The sequence below is a fragment of the Chiloscyllium plagiosum genome, unplaced genomic scaffold (genome assembly GCF_037043375.1).
Source record: "Chiloscyllium plagiosum isolate Xiang-an unplaced genomic scaffold, Cpla_swu_hap1 HiC_scaffold_39, whole genome shotgun sequence".
Lineage (NCBI taxonomy): Eukaryota > Metazoa > Chordata > Chondrichthyes > Orectolobiformes > Hemiscylliidae > Chiloscyllium > Chiloscyllium plagiosum.
Window position 1 is genome coordinate 13,555,968 of NW_028270177.1, and position 23,559 is coordinate 13,579,526.

At 39.5% G+C, this 23,559-nt stretch overlaps 1 long non-coding RNA gene across 1 annotated transcript in view; it reads right to left on the reverse strand.

Moving 5' to 3' along the window:
* LOC122540938 (uncharacterized) overlaps nucleotides 1-23,559 on the reverse strand; it is an 86,798-nt gene that overhangs the window by 47,227 nt on the left and 16,012 nt on the right. Inside the window, exons 2-3 of the long non-coding RNA XR_006309464.2 lie at nucleotides 11,570-11,670; nucleotides 7,792-8,069 (exon numbers count right to left, since the gene is read on the reverse strand). This is a non-coding gene — a long non-coding RNA (uncharacterized LOC122540938). The remainder of the gene's footprint in view (nucleotides 1-7,791; nucleotides 8,070-11,569; nucleotides 11,671-23,559) is intronic.

Below are 23,559 nucleotides of genomic sequence, written 5' to 3' on the forward strand. Positions count from 1 at the left end.
GGAAAATCTAAAGCACCACAATCTTGGCACATTATTAATCCGAGTGCATAAATGCAGCTGCAGCCCTGACTGGGTGAGCGCTAATCTGTTGCTATGCAACCAGCTGTAAAAGAAATCCAATCCAGGAGTGAAAGAGTTAACTATGCAGATCAGCGCTCAGTGACGGCCTTGTTAGCCATCTTGATTTTTGCTAAATGACTCCTGCAGGGTTGCAAACAGTAAGCCTTGGCACAGCACTGTATCCAGGACCAGGTGCCCAACTGAGACTCACTCCTGTCTAACCCTATGTCAAAATGCATACTGCTGTAAATCATTTAGCAAGAGATAAATAGAAACCATGAATATTTCAAGATATTTAAATAATAAAGTGATTAAGTGACTGTATTATTCCATCCCCCATTTCTGATAGTATACTTCTACCCCACAATTCACTCCCCTGAAAATAGATCAGTTTAATTTTAAACAAATGCATCAATTGAATAAACCAGAAATTTTGAACAGATTTTTTTTTAGAATTTCATAATTATCCAGTATTGAATATAAAAAAGGAAGAGATATAGCATTCTAGCAGATATCTATTGGCGCAGAAAAATTATGATTATTGAACTTTGATATTTTGTGTGTGTGTGTTGCAAACAAAGCAGATATTTGGAAGTCATAATAATGAGGCTAGAGCTAACAATGTTCATATTCAATAGATGGGGTGAATAAAATATAGGCGCTATTTAGCGCAGAAATATTCTCAATGTCAAATCATTGACGCTGTGAATTAGTTACTATAGGGTGATTATTCAAATCAGTGACTGTGAATTAATTACCAGGGAGAGATTATTCCATAATTTGTAGGTGAGCAAGGCTGTTCATTCTTTTTTCTTTTCTAAATTGCTTTTCCATTGGATTCTCCCTTAGTTTTGATTCTCCTGTTGAAGCATGTTTTTTTTTCTGAATCTAGATTCTGGAGTAAAAATGACAGAGTTACCTAAGGGCATCAGTCATTTAATTGTGGTTTGAACAAGGCTAAATGCAGGCCCAACCCACATGGAATTTAAATCCATGCAGAGAATTCCAAATTACCACGAGGCATCCCATTTGCTCTCCATAATAGAACACTCCTTATGTAACTGCAACATTTAAATAAGGAATTTTCAGCCAGGTATAATATCTTTCACAAATCTCCTGATAGTTAAAAGCTTCTTCAAACCCAACTTTTGACGAGCCCACTATGTAATTGCATGTAAACTTAGCAACATGCGATGTACACTCTTTTATTAATACACTGTGTTGGAAAATTATTATGTAAAAAAGAATAGTGCAAAGAAAAAAAGTATATATTGACTGGGCTTCCTTCTGGTTAAAAGCTGCAGTTATAATTTTGTGGAAAGCCCAGCCTGCATGGAAATTCGAATAATGATTTCACATCTCCTGATTGTGCATTTTGATTGCAGTTTAATCCTAGTTTTACATCCACACAGTGATGCTCAGAACATTGTGTAGTGAAAACAGCTTCAATCAAGATAAACCTGAGCTCACAGCAGCACAGAAAAATACAATCTTCTCCTGGCACTCCCTCTTTGGAAGGAATGTTTGAGATGGCAGTATTATACCCAAAATATTATACAATATAAATAAATAGATGCCACAAAACTGGATTAGATAACTAGACAGGGCATAAAACCTCCTTCCTCACAACTCACATTATTTCTGTAATCACAGGTACAACGATTACCTCATTAACCTATTTTTTAAAAAGCACAAGACAATGACATTGTCTCAAGCATTCGAGAGCAGGTGTTTTAAAAATAAACCTGAACATGTGTTTTGATTACGCCTGCAAAATCCTCCATTTCCTCTGCCGTATTCACATGTCCTCATCATTCTGTCACACAGCAAGCCAAGCCAGAAATGTTACAAAGGAATGGGAGGGATGCACTGGACACAATCACTTGCTCTAGATTGAAAGTAAACTAACCACCTGAAATGTTCTTGATTACTTTAGGCGAAATGCTTAGAAGGGTACACCTTAATTAACCATTAATTGCAGAGCCCACAACTGATGCCATTTAACAAAAGATGTAGTCGCAGATCATGGTTTCATTAAAGGTTGATTCACCAGTTAGCAGAATTTATTTCAGCCTTGACACCATGAGAGAGAACACTATGATGACCTAAACATTTTCTCATGGCAATGAAATGGCCACAAAGGTTGGAATTCCATCTCGCTCTCAACCAACATTCACGATGCAACCACAGTACAACTAATGTCCTTGGAGAAACTTTTCCAGCCACCTGGTTGGTGCATGTGAATACTATGTGTTGTAAGATCATCATATCCCAGAGAGAGACACACACATGCACAATATTCACAAACATTCTAACAATAAGCAAAATTTGAGAAATAAAGAATTTCCATCTTTTTGCAATCTGACATTTATTTTGTTCTAACCTTTATTTTCTTGATTAAGCATCTATAACTGCAGAAACTGGAAGGTCGGGAACTAATTTTGCAATTAAATAACTTCAGGTTTTTCATATGAGGAGGAAAAATATAATGAAGGAGTTGCAGTTGATGTCACATGTTCTGCTCTAACAGTCACAAAAAAATCAAATGTTGGTATCGAAAAAGCCTGTAGCATTTACATAATCTTTATAACAGACTATGAAAGCACAGAGTCAGCAGGAGCATCAGCTGCTGTAAAAACCAACACTAACAGCTGCAATTAAGAATAATTATTCTTAATGATTACAGAGAACCAAACCGGAAGGTGTGCATTTACTGTAAGTCTCACTGCCCTTACATCCAGACCAACAGGATGCAAGGCTCACTGATGAAACAGAAGATGGGTCATGTCAAAAAAAAAAAGCAGCAAAATGTACACCTTTATTTCTTGGATTCAAGATCCTGCATTTAGCAGCTACATGCCAAAGCTCTGGACTTATGCTGACAGAAAGGGCTTTATTTAGAAACTATTTCTTCCCAAAAGATATTTGAATTTAGTTAAAACATCTACTTTGGGCAACACAAGCTACATTTATTTCCTTTTGTGAATATTTGGCTGATTTTTAGTCAATCGCAGAATGTTCGTTAGAGAATATTTTAAAATATTTCTTTGTTTCTGACATAGACCAATTTTTAAGCCACAATGTTTTGTTAAAAAAAACACTTCTATAGTAAGTACTGATATCAATATTGAATTGGCTGCCAATCTGTAAAAATTAGGGAATATTGTCTATTCTTTTGCTGCTAAATAAAGATCATATTAAATTTCAAATCTAAATTTAAATTTTAAAATAAACATGATGAAGTTCAGAACGGTGTAACGTTAAATAAATGTTCGACAAGTACAAATGATGAGGGTGACAAAGGAGCTACTGTTGTTTTAATTGTTTGTTCACAATCTGCTCGCCAGCGGCAGTAAGCTCACTCCATGTAATTATGTTAATGTACGGTAGCTTGTCAGGATTTTGTTCATTAGAGGCAGTTGTTTAACTGCTTATATTTTTTTCATTATCTCTTTGATAATCTCCGTGTGATCAGGGCCGATGTTTACAGTCTTGAAACATGGATGATCGCCACAGCGTCCCAGTTTGCGCTGGGAACCCTCACAATCCAGGTTGCCAATCATGAGAATGTATTCTCTTTGTTTAATTTAGCTGTTTCAGCTTAAATTAATTCTCCCCTCCCACCGCAACACTCACATTGCGCACTCCCCCCCCCGACAACCAACCAACCAATCATGCACCCGTACCATTCTCATGGTTAAAAAAATCTGGTAAAATATTGAATAAATTCCATTTCTGAGAATTTGCAAGGTTTTTTTGTTTATTTACAGACATTTTCTCCACCTTCAAAATGAGTTTTTAAGTTTCTTCTTGATTGAGGCACAGGGGAAACATCTTAGGAGGAAATCAGACTCAATAAATCTGTCCATTTCTGCAAGCAAATGGGGGCAAGATTTGGTTCAGGGCAGAATAATAAAAAATTCACAAATATGTCATTTGAAAACATCTTATTCGCATGTTCTTTGTGACAGCTCTGCATATCTACTCTGGGAGAGCAGCTGACATTTTAAATTGAAAGACAAGGTCTGTTCAACGTATAACAAGGTAGGGCTTTTAAAAATATAACTACAATAGACCCTCAAGATTTGTTCATATTCCGGGGGCATTTTGATATGCAACAAACAGAACATTAAATATAAATTATCAGTTATGAAACTAATATATTGATTTGTACTTAACTCTTGCAGAACCACATGAGAGACTGGACAAATATAAACTCTTTCTCTGCAATGTTCCACATTAACTGAAAGAAATAAAGTTCATAAAGCTGGCATATGGCCTCAAATTTCTATTGGTATATAATTATTGTAACTACAAGAAGTATGTTGTTAGTGCTTCAAAACAGATTGGCCTGATTAATGGATATGCATGAGAAAATAACTCTTCTAAATGTTTAAAATTCAGCAGAATCTAAACTTCACCCTTAGAATAACTGTGTTGTGATCTCATGATTATAGTTAATTGTTTCTAGGCCTGATTCTTAACTGGAACCAGAGTCCTTCACTTCAATGCCTGAACTGTACAACTTGTTCATAATAATTATGTCAATGAAATTACAGATTAGCGCAAGATGAATATTCAATCTATCCAAAAGATGATATAAAAAGCCATGGAGTTATATAGATTTAGTATCAATGCAGCAGAATATTCCACATATCCCTGGGCATTCACCCCTTGTATATTTCTCACTAGAAAGGCAATTGTGACTTGTGCAAAATAATTCTACAATAAGTCAGAAGTACACAGAAAAGATATGGGCCTCAGAACTTTAAAATTGGGTGAAAGTAAAAGTGGGACTGTTATATATCCATCTACATATAATATTTATTTGGCACAATTTTAGTCACAAAAGATGAGCAAAAGGATTATGATATGAAACAGGCATTTTTATGTTTATTTGGGGGCATGGAAATTCTGGAGAAATCAGGTTGTCCATGCATGGTAGGCCATCAGCCTGCAGAGACAACACCTTACAAAATTGGGTTGTATTACATTGTTGATGAATTGTATAGCAACATGCGAATGCCCTTTCGTTATTCAGAACATTTTTTCCACTCCTGTAAGTCGACCACAAAGGGATGGCACTTCTAATGCAAAATGATCTTTTTCTGCTAAGTAAGCATCATAAAAACCATCTACCAACATATGCTTCGCAAAATTGGAAACCTATTCTTTATTAATAAAAATCTTCCCAGATGATTCCTAGTCAATATTCAATTATCACATTCTTTCAAAAACAGTCTTACAAACCATACTAAATTACTGTTCAATTTTTGAAAATCTGAGATTGCTGTTATTTTTCAAGTAATGTACTTGACTGTTTTTCAAAGGCCCTGCTCTATTTATAAATTATTATATGAAATCATAAAAGAGCAGCAACACCAAAATATTAATGTCTGTAGTGCTGAATATCTTCATTCATCACAATTGTTCTCTGTACAGACAGTAGAAAGCTTGCTCGGCCCAAGGTTGTACATCATAAGACCATAAGACCATAAGACCATTAGACATAGGAGTGGAAGTAAGGCCATTCAGCCCATCGAGTCCACTCCGCCATTCAATCATGGCTGATGGGCATTTCAACTCCACTTACCCGCATTCTCCCCGTTGCCCTTAATTCCTTGTGACATCAGGAATTTATCAATTTCTGCCTTGAAGACATTTAGCGTCCCAGCCTCCACTGCACTCTATGGCAATGAATTCCACAGGCTCACCACTCTCTGGCTGAAGAAATGTCTCCGCATTTCTGTTCTGAATTTACCCCCTCTAATTCTAAGGCTGTGTCCACAGGTCCTAGTCTCCTCACCTAACGGAAACAATTTCCTAGCATCCACCCTTTCTAAGCCATGTATTATTTTGTATTATCATGACTTCTTCACAAACATGTTTAGCCCTTATATCTAACATCAGGCTTGGTACAGACAAACAGTCTCATATTTATTTCTAACTCTTTGCCACCGAAGAGAAATGTAGGTTAAAACATTACTTTCCTTTCCCTCAAATTTCAGATAGTTGAAAGTGGTGGCTCATTCTCCAAATGACCTCTTGCTTTCCTGCAAAACTCCAGTACACCTTCAAAGTGATCATTTTACAGGGACTGTGTAGCATTATTAGCTAAATTACCTGCATTATAATTGTATCCAGTCCTCTTCCCATCCAATACCCACAACCACTCAGTGCCTGCATCCCAAGGTAATTAAAATAGAAAGGTATCTGGATTTCTGCTTTCAATTGTAATCCTGCTCTTCCCACAAGCAAATTAGATAGGTGTGGGCATTGCATGAGGACAGGAATGCATCCAGTTGCAATGATCCTGCCATGGAATAACCTGTTGATGCTCAGATATGAAGAATGAACACTTGGGTGGTTCTGCAAACCAGATGATGCATGTGAGCCTGTGCTCCCAGCAACAGTCAACATCTTCAGAATAGGATATAGGAAGAAAATTGCAAGGAAAGGATGTATATTCGGCAGTGGGCAGTGACAAGTTGGACGTTTTATTCACAGTGATGAACAGGCAGCCACTGATTGTCAGAGTGTACAGTACATCTAGGACAGCGCCTTTTAGGTTTCAACCATAAATAAAATGGTGAGACTTCAGGGCATTAAATGGCGTATATTTGTTAAAAACATTTTATGTGTGCATACTCTGGAGACAGGCTCCCCATGAGACAAAGTGCCATGACGTTGTTATGACAAGTTGCTAGGAATCTTATGGCCCTTTAAGGCAGCAGTCACAGTTGACCTGGGTTTACTTGCTTCTAAAATATGCTACTCCCTGTACCAAAGCTTCAGTATGTAAATAGTTAATGATGACAAAATATCTATTTTAGTTACGTTCTTCAGAAGGTATATGAACATTCATTAGAAACATTAAACTTCAAAAATTTCAGAAAGGAAACGTTCTTGAAAGGAGGAACACCAGGCATTAAAGAGGTAGGCTGGCCAAGTGGTCAGCCAATTTTCCTGATCCTGAACTCTTTCCCATGGCTCCAAGCTGAAAGTTGTGCAAGGAGACTACTGTGGTCTAATGCAATGATCCACATGTCTGATTGTCCTGCCAACTGTCACTTTTTGGGCTCATTTACAAAGAGGTGACACCTGTGCAAGACCCCAGCAAATAGCTGAAGTCTAGAGAACATCAAAAAGCCAGCAGACAGTGGAACTTAGGGGAAAATCAGCATAAAATACTGTGTATTGTGAAAATATTTGGGTACAGAAACAGTAAAAGAAAAACAGTTGAATAATTACTGTAAATAATCCTAAAAATCTAAGAATTGCTGCAGTTTCATTTTCTGTTGCATTTCTGTTTTTCTTTGATTTTTATTCAAAAGTCCACTTTTAAAAATTCTACTTTACCTTAAAAAAACCCAAATATGTTATTTCTGTGCAATGCTGTTTTTACAATCACTTTAATGTATCAAATTAAGGCGGGAATGAACAAAAGTCAAAAATGTTTACACAGCGCCAAATGATCTTATTCACTGCAATTGTACAGAACATGTTACTCAGCATCCATTGAGAAAAGAGATGGAAGAAGTCAGAAATAATGTTAATTAAATTAAAATTGAGGCCAGATTTTCTGCTTGAAGGAATACGAGAGACGGGATTGGGTTACTCGAGCTTCATTTATCGCTGCTTGCTTAGGTAATTAGTGTAATCAGAAAGTCGGGGGTGGGGAGAGGTATTAGTGAAGAGCGTGAATGTGTATTTGATAATTGTATTGCCTACCTTATGCCCACACTGAGTGGCGTTCCATCCATTTTAGACGCTGCAGGATTTCCCCCTCAAGATGGCTGCAGAGCAAAGGGCTCTCTGTACACAAAATGGCACCTGACTGGCCACTCAGGCTGGCATTCCCTTGCCTTCTGCCATGATGCTGTGCATGACTTACAGTGGCTGCTTCACATTTTCAGATATTCACAGTGCTGTCTCACCAGGGGAAAAAAGATCGCAGTCTTCAGAGAGGATTTCAAGGCTGATTTGTTTTTTTCATGTCGAAGGATGTGCTGGAAAATAGGAGTAATGATTCTGTTATTCTCTCAAGCATTCATGTCTTGCCCTAGCTCTGCTGAACTGCTGTTCTGTATCGCACTGATACACGGCCTCACTGGGAGGTGAGATTCTCAGGAATAGGCAGGGGAGGAGAATTAGAAAGAAGTGGGGGCCAAATGTCTCTTCATTCTGCAATCATACCACATAATACTTGGAAAGATTCAATAATAAGTTTTGTTTCCTAATTAATAAATAAAACCAAACTCTATGGGAAAATTCTCGAATCTGGGTCAGAAAATTGAGCTTGTGGAAGAAGGAAAAAGTGTTGATGATCGCAATCTTGTATGGAGAGTCACAAATATGTCTGAATGCAGATATATTTATCACTGCTTATCACTGCTTTTTTGGGGTGGCATAGTGGCTCAGTGGTTAGTACTGCTGCCTCACAGTGCCAGGCACCTGGGTTCAAATCCAGCCGTAGGCGACTGTGTGGAGTTTGCACATTCTCCTGTTTCGGCGTGGGTTTCCTCCCACAGTCCAAAGGTATGCCGGTTAGGTGAATTGGCCATGCCAAATTGCCCATAGTGTTCATGGATGTGTAGGTTAGGTGTGTTAGTCAGGGGTAAATGTAGGGGAATGGGTCTGGTTGGGTTAATCTTCAGAGGGTCAGTGTGGACTTGTTGGGCCAAAGGGCCTGTTTCCACACTGTAGGGATTCTTCGCTAACTCATAGCAGAAATATGATAATTCATTGATTCATAATGTTTGACTAAGACTGCCTTCATAATGTTTGAAAACATGTTGGTATTCATTTCCTTGAATTCCTTCTTTTCCTCAACTCAGAGTTCTAGCTTTTGTGTGTTTCACCGGGTACCAAGGATTTTCTAATATATTACTCAGATGCTCTGTCTTGGTAGTCAGTGTGGAGAACGTGAGGACTGCAGATGCTGGAGCTCAGAGTCGAGAGTGTAGTGCTGGACTCAAAACGTTGATTCTCCTGCTCCTCAGATGCTGCCTGATCTGCTTAGTGGTCAGTGTGGCAGGGTGGGGGAAAAGGACACCACAGCCAAGCTTAGATTCAAGCATATACTTTAATATTCCAATGCTGCCCTATTGCCATTCTTCTTACTCTTCTCCCCTGCCACTGAACATCAGCACACCATCCCCTTCCCCACATTCCTGTACCCCACCATAGACAGCAGAGCCTAACGTGGAACTCCTTGGTTAGATCTTCCCACCTCATTGCTTTTCTTAGCATCTTCAAAAATCTTCAGTACACCTACTACTTTTACCCATCTTCACCTTTTGTTATTACCACCCAAATTGTCTAATGCAACAAGCAGCGAATGCTGGAGAAACTCAGGCTCTGGCAGCATCTGCGGGGAGAGAGAACTGGAGTTAATGTTTCCAGTCCATTATGACTCTTCTCCAGAATTCCTTCAGTCATGCTAGACTCAAAACATTAGCTGTGTTTCTCTCTCCTCAGATGTTGCCAGACGTCCTTCATATCTCCAGCATTCTCTGTGTTTATTTTAGATTTCTAAAATTTGCGGTATTTTGCTTTTACCTTCCTTCTGCACCAGCCCATCCTCAACAAAGCTGATTATCCACAATTGAACGACACACCTAACTTTTCCAAGGTGAAGAATATTTGGGATGTTTGCTACATTGAAGTGCAAGTTGTTGAGGTTGATCTAAATCCTGTTCTCACATTTTTAATATGTTTTTTTCTGGCAGGAATCACCAGAGCAGGAAACACTGGATGAGTTTTCTATGCTCTAATACAGCAGTCTTAGTCAAGCTCACAAACTCTTTGCCCAAAAAGTGTGTGACCCTTAAAGAAATAACCCACAGCAAAATCAACTGCTTGTAAGAGCAGTAGAAGAAATAGGTTGCCTCAGATACTGTTATATATGGAATATGAAGGCACATGTCAATAGCATCAGGGCTGAATTGGTATATGCCTCAGCTGGATGAAAGCCATCCAAATTTAGATGGTTTATTCACCAGGAATCCTTGCACTCTGCCCCAGCCAGAACCTGCTAAACCAGGGGTTAGCGATGTTAGTTGCCTCATTGAAATGGATCATATCAGACAGTGTATTTATAAACTGAGTGATAATATATTGGAGGAGGGTATTAGGGTAGAATGTGACTGGCATTGATATAATGGGTCAAGAGTGTGGTGCTGGATCCAAGGAGCAGGAGACCAGCACCACATTCTCGACTTCAGTCCTCACTTTCTCCTAATTGATATAATGGGCCATACTTTAGCATTCAGTAAAATTTGCTCACATGAAAGACCACAGACCTGAAACGTTTTCCTGTTCACAGACACTGCCTAACCTACTGAGCATTTCCAGCATATTCTGTTTTTATTTCAAAGTTCCAACTTCTTACGTAATTTTCTGCTTTTGTTTAAAAAGTGATTGGAGAAGTACTGTTTTCACAACAGGCAAAAGTAAAAGTTTTATGCCTTCCCTCGACCAGTATTCTTTATTTTATTTATCACAAAAACTATCTTTAATGGTACCACTTCAGAAGTGAGGGTGTAGTTTGTTACCTGATTCCCAGCACAGAGTCATGCAGAGGAATCCAAATGGCATTTAAACATTGTTTCCAGTCTTAGTGAACAGATGTTTAACATCGTTGTAATACATCCTTCTGTCCATTTGAACCATTTCAAACAGGTTAATGTTGATTCAGAACAGTAGACAGAAGTATATCAAAGAAGTGTTAATAATACAAATATGAATTCCTGGTTGTTAGTTCTTACAATAACAGGCTGTTAGATTGTTTCAATTATGACATGCAGTGAAAGAAACAACTTAATTGTCGCAGGTTCCATATATATATATATATATATCGAAATTTCAGGAAAGGTATAATAATTACTTTCTGTTTTCTTGCCCACTGCATATTCTATCACACTCTATCTACAGCCAAGTGAAGTTGCCAGGACCCTATGAATACATTCTGAAAAGCCAGAATGTATGTTCAAGGGAATAGGCTGATTGAAACTTAGAATCAGGACTGGGGACATGTGAGAGAGTGTTCATGGGATAAATTTGTAATCAGGGGTGAGAGATGTGAGAGAATGAACTGAGCATTTTCTGGGAGATGGCTCAAGAGATTTTAAATCTTTGCAATTATCTACCCCAGAGAGCAGTGGAGACTCAAACATTGAGTTATGCATAAAGCAGGGATTGACAGATTTCTAAATACCCATGATGGGAAGGGATGTGGGGGATAGTAAGGGAAAAAGGCATTGAAGTGAATGATGAGCCATGATTGTATTGAATAGTAGTGCAGGCTCAATGAGCTGAATGGCCTACTTCTGTTCTTACGTTTTTAAATAGTTTCAGAAAATTGGTCAGTATGAACTGGAATAATGTGTGAGGGGATTAGGAACAAAACCTACCCTCACTTTTCTGATTTCTCTCTTTCTCATGATTAGGTCAAGAGATTTGTTGACTCTGTTGACTATTTATTGAACCCACCATCTGAATTTCTTACCTGATGTAATGATAAGCGATGTTCTTGATGCTTATGTTCAAGGGACACTTCTGGCACCCCAGCTAGTCCTTGCAAAGGTCTGTCAACAATGCCAAAGAAGCCTAAATCAGAGAGATAGGAAAAAGAATGCCAAACCAAATGGTGAGCTTCATATTTGTGAATGGAATTAGCTGAGAAGGGGAAATCTCTAACACTGATACATTGTGTAGACTTAAGGTCCAATGTTCTAACTACTTGGTCTAAGCACATTGCACTTGGCAGGCACTGGGCTGAAGTCAGCTGATTGCCTGTCCTTTGTTTTCCAATAAGGAAGGCAAGGTGAAGAGAAAGTGTGAGGAAGACTAACAGGGATTTTAGGAAATGGAAGTTCACCACCACCTTCTCAAGGGCAACTAGGGATAGGTAATAAATGCTGGCCCAGCTATCGACACTCACTTAGTCACAAGTGAATAAAAGAAAAAGTGGCTTTGAAAACAAACATGCATTGAATACTCAGAAGAAAGTGAGTTACAGACTCACAGAGTCATAGCATCATAAAGCACAGAGACAGACTCTTCTGGCCAACAATGCTATGCCAAATATAATCCTAAAATAAACTAGTCCCACCTGTCTGCTCCTGGCTCTTATCGCTCCAAACCTTTTCTATTCATGTACTTCTCCAAATGTCTTTTAAACGTTGTAATCATATCCACTTTCACCACTTTCTCAGGAAGTTCATTCCACACACGAATCACCCTCTGTCTAAAGAATTGCTCCTCATGCCTTTTATACGTCTTTCTCCTCTCACAATAAAAATGCTCCCGCTACTCTTGAAATCCCTTATCCTAGAGAAAGGACAACTATCAACAATCATCTCAGCACTTTGGGCAGAATTTCGGCAGAGAAGTAGCACCTATTTCAACAAGTCCTGACAAATCTATCCCAATAGTCACTGCATCAGAGATCAGATCAGCTTTCCTTCAAGTGAATCCAAGGAAAGTGATGGGACCAGACGGTGCATCAGGCCGTGCACTCAGAGCTTGTGCAGATCAACTGGCAGAGATCTTCTCGACATCTTCAACCTCTCCCTGCAGCAGGCACTATCCCTGCCTGTTTCAAGAGGGCCAACATCATCCCTATGCCTAAGAAGGCTCATGTCTCAATGACTACTGCCCAATGGACCTAACTTTGGTGGTCATGAAGTGCTTTGAAAGGCTGGTCATGGCATTAATCAACTCTAGCCTCCCACTACTCTTGACCCACTCCAATTTGCCTATCAGACCAATAGATCCACATCAGATGCCATATCACTTGCCCTTCACTCCTCCCTAGAACACCTTGATACCAAGAACAGCTATGTAAGAACCCTATTCATTGACTACAGTTCAGCCTTCAACACAATTATCCCCTCGAGACTGATTACTAAATCTTGGACTAAGCTCCACTCTCTGCAACTGGATCCTCAGTTTCCTGACACACAGGCCACAATCAGTGAAGACTGGGGACAATATTTCATTGTCACTAACGCTCAACACTGGAGCCCACCCAGAGTGCGTACTCAGCCCCCTACTGCACTCACTGTATACCCATGACTGCATCGCCAAATACCAGACTAATGCCATTTACAATTTTGTTGATGACACCACCATAGTCAGTCAAATCTCAGATGGCAACGAAACAGACTACAGATGGGAGGTGGAAAACCTGGAAAAATGGTGCACCGAGAACAACCTATCTCTCAATGTCAGTAAGACCAAGGAACTCATTATTGACTTTCAGCGGGATGTTACTCATGCCCCCTACATATTTACAGCACAGAGGTGGAACAAGTGGAGAGTGTCAAACTCCTGGGAGTAGTCATCCACAACAAGCTTTCTTGGACTTTTCATGTGGATACACTGGCTACAAAGGCCCAACAATGTCTCTTCTTCATCAGGCAGCTGAGGAAATTTGGCATGACAGCGAATACCCTGGCCAACTTTTATAGGTGCACCATCAAGAGCATTCTGTCTGGATGTATCACTACCTGGTATGGCAACTGTACCATTCAAGATGGGACACGGCTACAGACAGCAGTGAACTCAGCCCGGACAATACACTGGTTACAAAGGCCCAACAATGTCTCTTCTTCATCAGGCAGCTGAGGAAATTTGGCATGACAGTGAATACCCTGGCCAACTTTTATAGGTGCACCATCAAGAGCATTCTGTCTGGATGTATCACTACCTGGTATGGCAACTGTACCATTCAAGATGGGACACGGCTACAGACAGCGGTGAACTCGGCCCGGACAATCACAAAAGCCAGCCTCCCATCTATAAAATCCATCTACCAGGCCTGCTGTCAAGGAAAGGCTGCCAGCATTTTCAAAGATCCATCCCACCCTGGCAATGTTTTTCTGCAATCTCTACCATTGGGGAGAAGGTACAGAAGCCTGAACACATGCACCAGCCGGTTTCATAACAGTTTCTACCCTACTTTTGTTAGAATACTGAATGGACTCACAAATTCTTAACATTCGCCTGTACCTGTGTTTTTGTTTTTGCTGCTGTTTACCTACTATTTACTATCTATATTACTTAACTCTGTGATCTACCTGTATTGCTCGCAAGACAAAGCTTTTCATTATGCTTCGGTACACGTGACAATAAATTCAATTCAGTTCAAAATCATTAACTCTGTCGATACCGCTCATGATTTTATAAACTTCTATAGGGTCACCTATCATCCTCCAATGCTCCGGTGAAAAATGTTCCAGCCTAACCATCCTTTCTTTATAACTCAAGCCTTTCATATCCAGCTTTCATACCCAGTCAGCACCAAATATTCAAAACCATTACATGCTGCAGGATTGGGAGAAAGGTATGGGTCTACCTTTGCAATACACATTCTTATATTTCAAGCTCTGGAGATTTTGACAGAGGTTTGGAGATAGATCTTTCATGTTGTGAAATTGGAATCTTTTTATTTCAATATAGTGGATCACATTACAGTAAAACACAGGATTTTACATTATGCCTATACTGGGTTCATGTAGAGGCTTCAGGTGACATGTGAACCATAGTCACCACATTGCCAGAGAAATTAGAGTACAATTAGTACAATGCACCTGTTTTCTTTATGCATAAAACTATTCAGCATTTTCTTAACCCCCCCCCTCCCCCCCAACTCCTTACTGAATATGCTGACTCTCAGTCGAGTAAAATTTTGTTGAGTACTTTACATCATCCTCTAACTCATCCAATAGGCCATTCTACAGATGCTAGCCTAGACAATGACATGCATGCCAATTATCAGCCTTTTATTGTTGACAGGTTCTGTGTAATGGGTACAGCTGGTGAGAGCTGCATATCCAGTTCTCCGAATCTGGCTTCTTTTGGTCCAATTCCTGTCCCCCTGGCATTGTCCATAATGCTAATGGAAGTGAGTTTGGATAATGTATGATATAGATAGAAATTGTCACAGAATCAGGTATTCATGCTGTATACAGGGGCTTATTTCCATTAGAACAGGACTAAAGGAGGGAACATCATCTGGAAAATAAAGAGGAAGCAGGCTGGAAATGGATAATAATGTAGGGAAGTGAGAAAGTGGGAAATGAAAGAGTGAGAAGTGTGTAAGCATAAACCCTGATTGAGGGAGATTGAATGTCAACTGGGGAATTGCCATGGTTGGGGAAAGAGTGGTAGTGTCAGCGAAACGGAGGAAGAAAGAAAAGAGAAGCTGGTACAATAATGGAGAGGACGAAATAGAGAAGAATGCCATTATGAATTGAGGAGAGTTAGAGGAGAGAGAGTAATTTGGAATATCCTCCATTGCTTTCATTGGACAGAAAGTTAGATTGGTCTCAACTGTCCTCCCCCACCAGAATGATTGCAATAGTCTTTTCCCCTCTTTAAATAATTATCCTTTAACTGGTCATCATTTCTGTCACATCAGGGACACCCAGAGTTAGGAAAGTGATACTGATGTAATTTCTGGATAGACATCAGCCATTATCACATTTGAAAAATAGTTAGAATGGCTTTGCGTAGGAGAGGTTTTGTCTCACAAATTTGATTATGTTTTTTTCAGAAAGTAACAAAGATGATTGATAAGGGTAGAGCAGTGGATGTTGTCTATATACCTTAGAAAACATTTGACAAGGTCTCTATTGATAATCTTCTGGACCAGACTAAGTCATATGCAATTAGTGATGAATTGCTAAGTTGGACACAAAACCAGCTTGGTCATAGAAAACAGAGGGTAGTTGTGGAGGGGTGTTTTTCTGACTGGAGGTCTGTGACCAGGGGTGTTCTGCAAGAATCAGTGCTGGGATCTCTGCAGATTATAATTTAGATGAATGATTTGCAGGAAAATCTGGGTAGTCCGATTATTAAGTTTGCAGATGACACAAAAATCGGAGGAGTTGTGGACAGTGAGGGTAGTTGTCAAAGGATACAGCAGGATATAGATGATTTTGAAAGTTGGGCAGAGAAATGACAGATGGAGTTTAATTTCTTCCTCAGTTCCACTGACACTTCTATTCTTTAGGTAATAACAATGACTACAGATGCTGGAAACCAGATTCTGAATTAGAGTGGTGCTGGAAAAGCACAGCAGTTCAGGCAGCATCTGAGGAGCAGGAAAATTGTCGTTTCAGGCAAAAGCCCTTCATCAGGAATACAGGCAGAGTGCCTGAAGGGTGGAGAGATAAATGAGAGGAGGGTGGGGATGGGAAGAAAGTAGCAGAGTACAATAGGTGAGTGGGGGTCAACCCACTTCATTCAAAGTTCATGCATATACACCTTTCACCCTCTTTCATTTCCAACTTTCTCATCTCCCTACATTATATTCATTTCCAGTCTGCTTTGTCTTTAGTTCTCTTGTAATGCTCACTCCTCATACCTGCTCCTACTGGGAATGAGCCCCCGAAAACAGCATGCTGGCAGGAATTCCCCTGATTCTGTGACAATTTCCATCCACATCATACATTATCCAGATTAATTTCCATTAGTAATCTTGTGAGTCAATGGATTTTGGGAGGTCAAATGCAAGAGGAAGGGCAAGTGTAAAGGGAAGAACCCTTAGGGGAATTGATATAAAGAAAGGTCTTGGGGTGCAAGTTCATAGCTCCCTGGAAGTGGCAACACAAGTGGATAAGGTGGTAAAGAAGGCAGATGGCATGCCTACCTTCATTGGTTGGGGAATTGATTATAAAAATTGGCAAAAAATATGTTGCAGTTATATAAAACTTTAATTAAGCCACATATGGAATATTGTGTGCAGTTCTGGTTGCCAAAATATAGAAAGGACGTAGAGGCTTTAGAAAGGGTGCAGAAGAGGTTTACCAGCTTTGGAGTGTATTAACTGACCAACTTGGATTATTTTCACTACAGCATCGGAGGCTGAGGGATGGTAGAAGTATATAAAATTATGAGAGGGATGGATAAGGTGGATCAGAGTATTTTCGAAGGGTGGAAATATCAAATACTAAGGGGCATAAATTTAAAATGAGATGTGTGAGGCAAGTTTTTTTGGCACAGAGGGTAATTGGTACCTGAAACCTTCTGCAAGGAGAGATGGTCAAATCAAATTCAATAGAAATGCTTAATAACTGTTTGGACAGACATATGTCCAGGCAAGGAATCTAGGGGCACAGACATGTGCAGACAGATAGAATTAGTTTGGAATGGGACCATGGTGAGCACAGACATGGTGTGCGGAAGGGCCTATTCCTGTGCTGTACTGTTCTATGTTCTATGTATACTTTATTTTACATTTGGCTGTTTATACTGTGCTTAAGTTATTATACAGGTTGTAGTAGTAGCTGGGCCATTCTGCAATGATCAGTCCTTGAAGAAGATGGTCAGTTTTGCCAATCACCTCATCTGGCATTTATGATTAAGTGTTGGTAGATAGTTAGTATGACAGTGACAGTGCAATAGACCTAAATTTGATCCTATCCACTGAGTCATACTAAAACAGTCAGTTTCCGTATATAGACTAATGGCATGCAGCTCTACTTTCTTGCCATTTCCTGTGATGCCACTGCTGCCTCAAAAATGTCACTCAGCTTCTGTAGATAAGGAGAAATTAGTTGCAATTAAATCCTGGAAAGGCCAAAGCAATGTGTTCTCCCACTGCTATACATTTTATATTGGAGCCACTGACTCCTTCTCTCTCCCTGACAAATATCTGAGACTGAACCAGACTGTTCACCAACTTGGTATCAGATTTGACCATGAGAAGAAATTCTGTCCACATATGTGTGACATTGCTAAATCCACTTGCTTCCATCTCTATAACATTGTCCAACTTGCCTCCTGCCTCAACTCATCTACTGAAGTCTCCATTCACACATGTTATCTCTAGGACTTGACTATGCAAACACACTCGTGATTGGCTTATTGCATTCCACTATCTATAACCCTGGTATCACTCAAAACCTTACTTCTCATGTCCTAACTTGGGCCAAGTCTCATTTGTTCATCACCCCTCTGCTGACATTATGTGGCTCACAATCAACTATTATCTATATTATAAAATTCTCATTTTTGTTTTTAATCCTTCTAAGGCCTCTCCTCTCCTTTGGCCTGTGTTTTTATCCAGCCCTACATCACTCTGAGACATCAACATTCATCTAGTTCTAGGCTTTTGATTATTCCTATTTTAGTAATTTCACCATTGCTGGTCATAACTCTAGCTGTCAAAGCCATAATATTTGGAATTTCTTCCCTAAATCTCTCCATTTCTAATGACCTTTCCTCTTTTTTTAAAGGTGATCCTTAAAACCTACCTCTTTTCCCAAACTTTTGATCACCTCCACCAATATCTTCTTGCATAGTTCAGTGTCAGATTTTATTTGTAACCCTCCTGTGAAACACCATCTGTGTCCTTATGTTACATCAAAGGTGCTTTATACCTATGAGAATTGTTGACTCATTTACCACAAATACACAAGCATTCTCATCAGGGATCTCTACATGGCAATTAAGAGTTGGAACATTGGTTAAGTTTTCCTTCCCTAACCAAAACTAATTGTATTGTGCCATTTAAGTTCACAGATTGAAATCAGTTAACTCATGTCAGAATAGTGGTGAACATGACACTTTCTGAATTGTGTTGGTGACTGAATAATTTTTTTCAAAACCAACCCAACACAGACTGAAAGGCTTTCAGTGCATAGTCTCACACAGTTAACATGACATCTGTTTCTACTGCAGAACATTCTACAATGTCGAAAATTCTACAGCTGATAAAAATACGTAGCCTGTTCCATTTGTTTTTAAAAAAACAGCCACATGCCATTTTTTGCTCAATTTATTACTTTTAATAATTCACTAACAGTTGTCCCATTTTGTTGCTCATAAGTCAGATCATGAGCTGTTGTGTTAACTCAGCATGTAACACAAAATAGTCAGAAAGTTCCTTAAATCTGCTTCCACTGCATTGCTGTAATATCAAAAGAGCTAGGTAAAAACAATGACTGCAGATGCTGGAGACCAGATTCTGGATTAGTGGTGCTGGAAGAGCACAGCAGTTCAGGCAGCGTCCGAGGAGCAGTAAAATCGATACTTTGGGCAAAAGACCTTCATCAGGAATAAAGGCAGAGAGCCTGAAGTGTGGAGAGATAAGCAAGAGGAGGGTGGTCTCCCCACCCCCACCCTCCTCTAGCTTATCTCTCCACACTTCAGGCTCTCCGCCTTTATTCCTGATGAAGGGCTTTTGCCCGAAACGTCGATTTTACAGCTCCTCAGATGCTGCCTGAACTGCTGTGCTCTTCCAGCACCACTATATCAAAAGAGCTGCTATGCAAAATCCTGCATACATATAGAGATAGTGACCTTGGTAGTTTTGGTCAAGTTACAGTAGCAGAGAAGAAGTTGATCATGGGAAACTGACCTCTGCGTATTGCTCTGCTTGTAAGATGCAACTGTCACTCTTTAAACATCTAATTATTGTTAAGTAAACACAGCCTGTAGTCAGAATTTACATTACACAATGGGGGAAATTTGCTGATCGTCAAATGTTTTTGACTTTCAAGATACAGGTAAGTAGCACCTACCATTAAGAAAGTTGTTTTCTTTTTTGTTTCTAAAATTGTCTTGAATGCAAAATAAAGTGTGATGTAAACGGCTAAAAATACGCCTATTTACATACAAATAACAGATCTCCCAAGGCATTGTTCGGTGAGCCAGATAACACCCTGTTACCAAGGGGCAAGATGACTGGGTGTGATGTAGTAGAGGTGTTCACCTCTCCAGTGAAACAATTATCAAAAAAAAACTGTAAGAGGTCCCCAAGACTAGGATTAGTGACTACTGTACTAGGTACTACAGAGAATTTGATGTGCCAAAACAGAACTTGCAAATCAAAAGATCTGTGAGTGTCTAACTTCCAAATGAGCACCCTCCCAGCTTTCAAAAATAACACACAAAAATAAGGAATAATTATTTTGTAGCAAATATTATTATTTGAGAATGAAACAAACCTTATACTCCATGTTTAAAATTGTTTCATATCAGAAGTTCGGAAGTACATAAATTTTAATTTAATCGTTTTTTTTTATTCCCAGTTTTGTTTCTTTATTGAGTGTCTCCACAGCAGTAGCTTCCATATTTAAGTAGAATCTTTGTTATCTTTTAAAATTTATACTATCTGAGATAGGTATGGCATTGTTTTAGTACTTAACAATAGGAACAATATATTGGTCTTAGTGAAAGTGCCACATAATCTTGTAAACTACTCCCAAGAATGAAGTTTCTTAGTTAAAGGGGAAGGTTACAACGGGAAGCTAGAGACTCATTTTCTTGAACTGAGGAGTCTGAGAGCAAAATGGGTAAGTATTCAAAAGGATAAAGAGAACAAACAAGAGAGGCACCAAATTAGCCATCGATATCTAAGTTAAAGACTAGAGAGTATGGCCTCAAGATAAGTTAATGAATAGGCAAGGAATAGAGGGACAAGGACTATGTGCAGGCAGATGGGATTAGTTTAGAATTGCATCATGGTCAGCGTAGTCATGGTGGGCCAAAGGACCTGTTTCTTGTGCTATGCTGTTCTATATTTTATCTTCCAAAGTATATGCAACAAAAGGAAGAGAGTAGAAGATATTTTCTCCAAAAAGTTACTATTTTCTGCCACAAATAATGATGGATATTAAAATCTTTCACAATTGATATCCCATTGTTTTCCCATTATTCTTTGCTCAAGCATTTCTAGTCAGTTTTCAACGCTGCCCATAAACCAGCACCATGCTTGGTAAAATCAACATCATCCTGTATGATGGTGAGCATAACTCATTGCCTCTTTTCATTCCCCTTGATCATCTGCTGGTTTTAGAAACATGGATCATTCATGCTCCTCTGTAGCCATCCCCATTCTTGCTTCCATTCACACGCATCACAACCGAGGATACTATATCTCCTCCCATGACTTCTCTTTCAAGGCTCACAAGAGTCGTCCCTGGTTCATTGCAAGTTTAAAAGGAGCTTCCTCTCAGCAAAGCCAGACATAAATATAAAATTCATCATCACCTCCAAAGTGTCATTTTGGCCTTGAGTTAAGTGAGAAAAGAGTATTTGAGGATCAGGAACACAAACTTGGCTTAGGTCATGGTTTACCAGGCAGCAGCAGTTCATCTGCTCCTAAATGCATGAAAGACTTGGGTAACCAACTGCAGGCACCTCAAACTGGAATAGGTACAGCAATGCCCTCACAAGATCCACCAAATCTGGTGGCAAGAAAATGGGTCCAAAACTGACATGCTCTCCCAAGCCAACAAGCCCATCACCAAAGCACCTTCATTACTCTACTGGGCAGAACATATTGTGCATATACCTGACACAAGGCTCCCAAAACAACAGCTCAACTCACAACTTGGTAATTTTAGAAAACACCCAGGACAAATAGAAATGCTTGTGACCAAATGGAGAACATTCCTTCAGAAAGGATCAACTCATCGACAGACTTCATTAAGGACAGGAAGAGATTATGTCAAGGCATATGAGAGTGTGGACAAACCTTCAAACCACCCATCTACCATACTCTTCAAGACCACCTGCCTCACATGCACACATTGGACTTAACAATCAAATTTGACCCATCAAACTAGAGTGGAAACAAATCAACCTCAATCCTGAGGAACCATCTACAAACAAGGTGACTTCAGGGTTCCAACCTTACCAATGCACTGGAAACATAAATTCAGTTTTCACACATTTTATAAAATTTAGCACTACCTCTCCATCTCTCCTTTTGACTATTCAGCAGTTGCCACAATCTACAATTGTCTAGTTAGCCATTCACATTAATTTGGCTGAATTGGTGTCAGTCTCACCTCTGGATCAGAAGGTCACGGATTTAAGCTCTGTTTCATGATTCAAACACATTTACTGGCTTGATATTCCACAGCAATATTTGTATAGTATTGTATTTTCCACAATCATAACCTGATGTCTCATCTGCATACTTGGCAGATAATCTCACAACGCCAAATGGAGGAACAGCAGGGAGGTTTTCCAGTATCTGATACATATTACCCCTCCTTACCCTAAACCAGCAAAAATGGATTAACAAATAAAACATTATTTCATTTATTACTTGTGTGGAAATTGGTTATAACCTATGCCTCCATCGCAATGACAAAAACATTTCAAATATAATTCAAGGTCTTCTTTTAAGTGGAAGTTACCATTTAACAATTGAATTTATTGCTTTTAATACCTGGTGAGCCAAAATAACCTACAGCCAATGCCAGCAAACAAAAAGTAGTTTGTTTTCCCCAGTTTCCAGAGACAATTAAATACCTAACTCGACTACATTTACTCTCCTTGCCATCACCTCTACCAAACCAAAAGATGTAGAACTTTAGCCTCCAACTCAATATCAGGCATCACTCCTTCCTCAAACTCATGTATTATCAAGAGTCAAAAACACTGCAGATGCTGGAAGCCAATGTAGACAGGCAGGAGGCTGGAAGAGCACAGCAAGCCAGGCAGCATTAGGAGGTGGCAAAGTCCCAAAACATTGACTTCTCGACCTCCTGACACTGCCTGGCTTGCTGTGTTCTTCCAGCCTCTTGCCTATCTACCTTGTAGTATCAAGGCTGCTTTCCCTCAGGCCTGAAATGAGTCGCACCCATGTTGCTACCTCTCTGTTCTGTCAATGAAATCATTAACCATTCATTTATCATCTCAAGTCTGCCCTTCTCCAATATTCTCCTTGTAGGCTGCTCTTCTTCCACCCTCCACAAACAAAATAATTCAAATCACCAGGTTTACTTTCTCACACAGTTCTTGCCAACTGCTGTTGGCTCTCTATTCCCCAGGGGTTTTCATTCTCATTTTTACACCTTTCTCTGGTTTTGCCTCACCATACCACGACAATATATTTCAATGGTGAGTCCCTAACCCCATCTTCGATGCCAGTTCTTCTCTCATTCACAGCTTTCTCCACTTTGTCCTTGGCTGGTCTTCAGCTGCAATGCCATTCCTCAACTGGAATTCCTTTCTGCCAGTGTATTCACCTTGTTATGTCCATATTCATCTTAAAAGGCCTCAGAAAGTCTTTTATGTTCATCTTGCTGAGGCTCTCTCTGCCCTTTTCCCTTCCAGTTTTGCCATTCATCACCCAAGACTTCTATCATGAGGAATGCTATAAAAATGCAAGTTTCTGTGGCTTTCATTAACTAGGATTGTTTGGGGAAAAATCTAAAGGAACTTGCACTCTGTTTCAGTATCTGACCAAAGCATGAAGGAGATTTAATCTGCAATTAATCCTTGTAATCCTGAGGACCAACAGTAGGGAAGTAGTCAACTGCCTATACCAACTATCTCTTCCCTTGAGAAGATCACAAATCTACCTATTCAGAGAAGGGGACTGGTGCATACACACAAACATAGTTACACCCAAGTGAATTAAGACACAAAATGCAAGCAGCTTGCAGCAGAACCCAAATTAAATATCTGCGGGACTTTTGGAAGAATCATTTTGGAAAGTCATTCATACCCTTTTTTTGTTTTGGAAAA